The sequence below is a fragment of the Palaemon carinicauda genome, chromosome 13 (assembly GCF_036898095.1).
Source record: "Palaemon carinicauda isolate YSFRI2023 chromosome 13, ASM3689809v2, whole genome shotgun sequence".
In the NCBI taxonomy this organism is placed as follows: domain Eukaryota; kingdom Metazoa; phylum Arthropoda; class Malacostraca; order Decapoda; family Palaemonidae; genus Palaemon; species Palaemon carinicauda.
This window is the reverse complement of record NC_090737.1, coordinates 33200272-33207771: the sequence shown is the minus strand read 5'-3', so window position 1 is coordinate 33207771 and position 7500 is coordinate 33200272. Positions and strand designations below refer to the sequence as shown.

Here is a 7500-nt window from a genome sequence, read left to right as displayed (position 1 = left end):
TGTGCCCATCAGCAACTACTATTTCCAATCTATTACTTGAAAATTTAATAATAATGCTAAGAAAAGACCCAACTGTTTTAGTCTGAAAACAAGGGCCTCATGATTAACACGTTTAAAGGCATCACTAACATCAAGGCCAATTATACGAAGTTGCTGACCACAATCAAGGCCCTCTATAAAATACCCTATTCTATTAGATTGATTGAAAGAGGAACTTTAAGTAAATTCAGTAAAAAAAATAATTAGGAATATTTGGAAAACTAAGAGATGAAAAGTCATGGAAATAGGAATGACAAAAATAAGAACCAAATAAATTGTGGAAACAAAGTATTAAAAATGGTAGAAAGGAAAATTAAATAAATCTAATACTGAATAACAATTGAAAAGACCAATTCCCTAAAAACAACAAAGTAACCTATAAAACAAACGCTTAAAAATAGAACAGGAGACGAGGAAACGAATAAACAAAAGTGGCTAAAAAAGATGAAAGAAGAGGAAAGTGCTGACGACGGCATTCTTCCCCTTGAAGAAGGGCCTCTCGTACGACACGGGCGGATTGGTAATCCCGTTGGCTGTCATTATATAAGTATGTTGTATCACAGGAATTTCTGAAGAGGCGTTTGACAGCGCTCGAAGGTGTCGAGTCTTTTGATGGACGTCCCAAGATTTTCCTGTTATTTTATATTAGATTTCAATGGGTTTTTTTCGGTGTAATGATAATTGTTTTTAATTCATTATTTACAGTAGATTATTATTATTATTATTATTATTATTATTATTATTATTATTTTTATTATTATTAGCTAAGCTACACGCCTGGTTGAAAAAGCAGGATGCTATAAGGCCAAGGGCTCCAACAGAGAGAAATAGCCCGGTGAGGAAAGGAAACAAGGAAATGTATAAACTACAAGCGAAGTAATGAAAAATCAAAATGAAGTATTTAAGAGTGGTAACAACATTGAATTAGATATTTCATAAATAAACTATAAACAATTAAAAGAAACAAATTATAATAGTTTGCCTGAGTGTACCCTCAAGCAAGAGAACTCTAACCCAAGACAGTGGAAGACCATGGCACAGAGGTTATGGTACTACCCAAGACTAGAGAACAATGGTTTGATTTTGGAGTGTCCTCCTAGAAGATCTGCTTAAAGTCTCTTCTACCCTTACCAAGAGGAAAGTGGCCACTGAACAATTACAGTGCAGTAACCCCTTGGGTGAAGAATAATTGTTTGATTATCTTAGTGTTAGGACAACGTGGAAAGAATAGGCCAGATTAGTCAGTATATGTGTAGGCAAAAGATATATGAGTCGTAACCAGTGAGAGGGATCCTATGTAGTACTTTCTGGCCAGTCAAAGGATCCAAATAACTCCCTAGCGGTAGTACATCAACGGGTGGCTGGTACCCTGGCCAACTTACAACCGGTTTTAATTCACGGTTTATGTAATGAATGTGTTTTTAATCCCCTACACTTGTGCTTTATTATTTACAATCGTCTTTGATGTTTCAGGATTATGTCATATTTTCAATATAAGTTCTTGTTTTGCCCTTCTTAAATTTATTGCTCTGCCATCAAATATTCATCCTTTATGAAGCAATTTTTTTTTTTTTATTTCGTTAATCGTGAGTTTCTTTGTTGGCAAATTGTTTTTTGACCATCTCTGACGTAGTGATATTTGTTTAAACAATTCTTACAAGTAAATGCATATTAAGCCCTCGTTTCATGAATGCCTTGTGCACAAAGAATTCGACTCATATTTAATGAGAATAACGTCCTTGTGTACAAATGTTTCAACTCATTTCATGAAGATAACGTCCTTGTGCACAAATGTTTCAACTCCCATTTCATGAAGAGGAAGTCTTTGTGCACAAATGTTTCAACTCCCATTTCATGAAGAGGAAGTCTTTGTGCACAAATGCTTTAACTCTCATTTCATGTAGAGGAAGTCTTTGTGCACAGATGCTTCAACTCTCATTACATTAAGAGGAAGTCTATGTACACAAATGTTTTAATTGTAATTTCATGAAAATTAATTTTTTGTTCACAAATTCTTTTATTTACAACTTTAACAACTTATTTGAGGATTTTCTTTTATATTTAAGATAGTTGATCTATAAACTCAATCAAATCTCACATGTAAGTGGAAAGTCGAATAACCTAAAACCTTTCCGAAGCAGATAGATTTATTTATCATTAAAAAAAAACCTTAATGGCATCAATTTAAAAACGCGCTAGTTGTGACCAAGTTGTGGAATGATCTTCCTAATCAGGTAGTTGAATCGGTAGAACTTCAAAAGTTTAAATTTGCAGCAAATGTTTGTATGTTGAACTGGCTGACATAAGTCTTTTTATAGTTTATATATGAAATATCTGTTTTAATGTTGTTAATGCTTTTGAAATATTTCATTTAATTGTTTATTACTTCTTATATCGTTTATCTATTTCCTTATGTCTCTTTCCTCACTTGGCTATTTTTCCCTGTTGGAGCCCTTGGACTAAGTTAAAGCATTTTTCTTTTTCAACCAGGGTTGTAGCTTAGTCAGTAATAATAATAATAATAATAATAATAATAAGAGATACTTGCTGTCAGTGTATCGCCTGTCCTTTGCCAGTGAGTTGGTTGTTCGTGGCATTTGCTAACTCCCCGGTCCCCCGCAGGCCGTAGGCGGCAGACCCGCGGAGTTGGATCTTCATCAGTTGAACTGTGGTCGCGTTCGTGTGAGTGTCGTTCGTCAAGTTCAGTTTGTGAGAAATATAAATTAACTTGGTTCTAACAATAACAGCTTGGAGTTCTTAGAGGACGAAACCCCTGATTTTCTTGCGAGTACGGCCATGTAAGTAATGTAATCTTTTGGCACAGTGTACGGAAGAAATATAGGCTACACTGTTTTTATAGACTTACTGTTAGAGTTGGTGTTAGTTTTGCGAGCAGGAATTACGTTACAACTATTTATTTAATTATTCATATTATTATTATTATTGTCATCATCATCAATAACCCGTCCTCACTGGACTATTTTCCCTCTTGGACTCCTAGCATCCTGCCTTTCCTACTTGGGTTGTAGCATAGCTAGTTATGATAATGATAATACAACCCTAGTTGGAAAAGCAGGATGCTGTAAACCCAAGGGTTCCAAAAGGGAAAAATAGCCCCGTAAGGAATTAAATAAGGAAATAAACTATTATGATAGACAAGTATGCCTATAGTCAATCTCTACTTAGACCTTGTTAGTTTCATCTTCGAAAGTACGATCATGTATGTACAGTTTATGTCGCTAGATTCTTCACAAAGTTAGCATCTCCCTTATATAACAAAGGGCAAGTGTTTAATATTTTGTGTGTGTATATATATATATATATATATATATATATATATATATATATATATATATATATATATATATATTTAGTCACTCAAGGGTGATATGTAGTAATCATACCCTGGTGGGGCGCGGGTTACCCCGAGGGGTACACTTTGAAACCACACACTCCCACAAATTGCCTAACCATCGGAATATAGTTAAGAAAGAGGGAGGGATGGAAAGGATTGAATGTGTGTGTGCATATCTGTCTTAAATAGTTAGTCATTTTTAACTGCTCGGCCACACAAGTATTGTATATTGTGTTCAACATCTCTTAGGTAATGGTGGTGATGTTGTGGACATTCTTTTTTGTAGGTCATCCCGAGTATGAGTTTATAGGGCTTCCCAACGGCCGAAATCGTCTTACGTCAGCAAATATGGTGATCTAGCTCCGAATCCTTATAGACGTGCCTCTCCGGTGCCACGGTTAAACAAATGTCAACTGGGAAGGCTGCTATTAGTGTAACTTTATTAATATTTTTATAGTACCGTTGATAACGAGTGAAAATATTGTGAAGTCTACTTTGCCAAAGTAAATATTTGTACTTCAATGTTTGTGTGCGAAACATTTTGTTTTATTTACCAATATAATTTTCATATCAGTGATATACCGTGAAAGCATTGTGGATACGGTCCCAAGACTATACTATAACCTTCTACGAGACATCCGAATGATTGAAAATATTAAGGCTTTCAAGGGGAAACTTTAGACTTTTTATTGTACTGCTGTGATTTCTTCGATGTGCGGTTTGAAATGTTGAATGCTTTCGAACGAACATAATAAAATGACTGTGGAGGTCCTGTAGAGAGTAGGGTTCCCCTCCTGTATACAACCAGAATAACAGCCCTTAAAGTAAAGTAAGTTTTATGGTTAATATATGATACGTTGATTACTAGCGAAACTGGAAAACGCTATAAAAAATGGACGGGTGCTGGCTAGTTTGGCATATTTTTCTGTATGGGTGCTCAGGAATAATAACTTGCGTATCGGTCGATTGAAAGGTGAAGTATTCCTCACTCATTGTTTACATTCAGGAAACCGATGACGAGTGATCGGCATTGCGCATGCGTTGCGTGCGTTCGCTTTTGCAAGCTGTTTTTTGTATTTTTTTTTGTATTACCTGGCTTTTTTAAACATTTACGAACTTCCAAATATTTATGCACAAGTTCCCGGATGTTCTACAACAGTTATTTTTTCTCATCCTTCCCTTCAGTTTCAATTTTTACAACCATCAAAAAAAGACGTCTCCAAGAGGAAAGTACGATCTATTTCAAAATTTGATGTAATTTTAATCTTTGTCGGCAAGTAATTATGAAAACTTTCTCCGTTCAGTGAATAGCTATTGTTGCTCATGTGAAATTGAAAAGTATCCCCGAAATAGTGACCCAGGGGGCTGGCGTGCACAGCACATCTACGTATTGCTTGATAGAACATCGGAGCCGTGAGATAATGTTTATTTGCGAGCAAAAATCATTAAGAGGACGTAAAGTGAATCGTAGATAATTATGATACTTTAATTTTCAGCCACTTACATGAACCATATATATTTCCAACTGGTTATTTTACATTTCTTCCCATTATTATTGCTGCAAATAACACTTTTTTGGCATCCCCCCCCAGAAAAAAAAAACGGTTTCCCAATGGTGTCCCTCATAATTGTCTATATAAGGGGGTAAAAAACTCACAAATTTTTACTCTTAAAAATTTCCAACCGAAATTTAGTAAGCGGTAATTATCAATTTTCATTATAAAAGGGATCCTCTTCCCTTTACATATTTTAATTGCTGTAATGGCTATTTTCTTGGTCCTGTATTACGCAGTAAAGCACTGTACCCTACAGGACCTAAACTATTTATTGCATGCCTTTTTTTTATTTTAGTATCAGATTAATTTGCGTTAATTCTTAAAACCACGGTATCATAACTTTTCGTGAAAGACTTTACCACCATTAATTCCTATTTCGAGTGGGAGCTTGTTATACAATCTTGGTGCCACCTACCTGAAAGCTCTAGAATTGTCTCGGTGCCCCATGGTTCCAATAACTTTAAGCCATCCGTTTAGACAGGAGACTTTATTATTTTCCAATGGCTTTGATAATGTAGATTTGACAAACATGCAATATGCGATGTGAAATACAAAATACTTAAGAATGTATACGATAAAATGACTGCGAAGGTCCTGTAGAGTAGAGTTGACCTGCAGTAAGGGACAACAAAGCAAATAATTTACTAGTAGGTCATGCACAACTGTGCCAAAAGCAGGACTAAGATCAGGCGAAATTAAACTACCATATTTTCCCTTATCCATAATTCGAGATTTTATTTTCAAAGTATTAAAAAGGGTTTTGAATAAAGATATGCATGCAGATTTATAATTGGGATGTTATTTTGATGAATATAATTGATACGAATTGGTTGTCAAAAAATCGAAGATACACTTTTGGAAATAATATACAAGAGAGCATACAGCTATTTCTGCAGGCTTTAATTGACCGTATGCCGACTGGTTATCCGTTAATACTATGATTCTTTCTAAATGAATGACTAGTCGTTCAATATTTGCCTATTCAAGCACTTTCGACAGGAAAAATAGATTCGAAATTGGTCCGTATGAACTTGAGTTCGGATAAACAAGTTGAATGTCAGTAACTTGGTTGCAGGTAGAATAATGCTCTCGTTGGTAATAAAATAGACAAAAACGAATAATGGTTTGTCATATAATGTACCCGAGAGAATTGAACGTCAATTGTTCTAGTATGCTCCTTGACATTATCAGTTGTCCAGTAATGACTGCGTTCGTAAGTGAGGTTTGAAATTTTACCTTTCAAGCGGTGGACACTAAATGGTTTTTATTTTTTATTTATTTTTTTTTCCACATATTGCTGGAAAAACTGTTAATTGATGCGAGAGCTCAAATTTAGGATTTTCCGAGAATTCTGATTTAAACTGAAACTCCAATACCCTTAGGTTCTTAGGGTTGTGGTGGCCTACGTGGTAACGTCGCCGGACTGGGGCTCGAATCCCACTCAAACTCGTTAGTTCCTTTGGTCGCTGCAACCTAGTCTCAAGGGAATTGTCCTGCTTGCTAGGACTATGTTACTATCCCTTGCCTCTGCCATTCACGAGTAGCCTTTAAACTAAATAGGCGTCTCCCAAAGAAGGTATATTCTTTTTATTGGTTTTCCCGTTTTGTCTTAATTTTCTTTTCGTGCTCACCAAAGTTTTATGTTATTTAGTTTTCCATTATAACATTGAATTATAGAATGTTCATTCCTGAGTCAAGTCTTAATATATGTCAGTCCTTAATAAAAACTAAAACTTAACGGGTGTCAAGCATTGAAGTGGGCTTCAAGCTCTCTATAAACTGGCCCAGACACACACTTGGGTGTTTCTAGTTCGTGAGTAACTAAGTAAAGGCCCTTCAATTATATTTCTGTTTTATTTGGATATTCTCTAGCTTTCTCTTATTCACACACACACACACACACACATATATATATATATATATATATATATATATATATATATATATATATATATATATATATATATATATATATTATGTATATATATATATGTATATATATATATGGAAATATTTGTATGTATTTGTGTGTATATATACATACATATATATATATATATATATAATATATATATATATATATATATATATATATATATATATATATATATATATATATATATATATATATATATATATATATATATATATGTATGTATGTATGTATGTATGTATGTATATATGCCATATTTTTAGTTTGTCTTCTGGTTATCTGGCCCTCTAAACACGAAAATATTTATAATGGACGCCCACCGAATAATCCAATTCATTTCGAGTTACGTAAAGAAACATAACACCATGTGGTTTCTAATCAAAAGTCATTGTATCCATAAGATAATCGGTACCATCAGTATTTACTTATATGGTATTATACCCACGAATGATAATTGTATCAAAACTAGAAATTTTTAAAATTCTTATTTTCTTCCTTGTAGTAGCCCTCGGGATTATAGCATCCTGATTTTCCAACTAGGGTTGTAGCTTAGCTATTAACAATTATGATAATAATGATAATGATGATGATTATTATTATTATTATTATTAATATTA

The 7500-nt window shown here is 34.0% G+C and overlaps 1 protein-coding gene across 15 annotated transcripts in view; it reads left to right on the top strand.

The window, feature by feature from the left end:
- Positions 1-7500, top strand: part of rdgB (retinal degeneration B) — a 229034-nt gene that overhangs the window by 48297 nt on the left and 173237 nt on the right. For 14 of the 15 annotated variants that reach the window (XR_011046242.1, XR_011046241.1, XR_011046245.1 and 11 more), the window contains exon 1: positions 2669-2837. The exons of the other annotated variant lie outside the window; for it this stretch is intronic. The gene's annotated coding sequence lies outside the window, so the exon portion shown is untranslated. Of the gene's footprint in view, positions 1-2668; positions 2838-7500 lie in introns of those variants that run through there. 15 annotated transcript variants of the gene reach the window in all.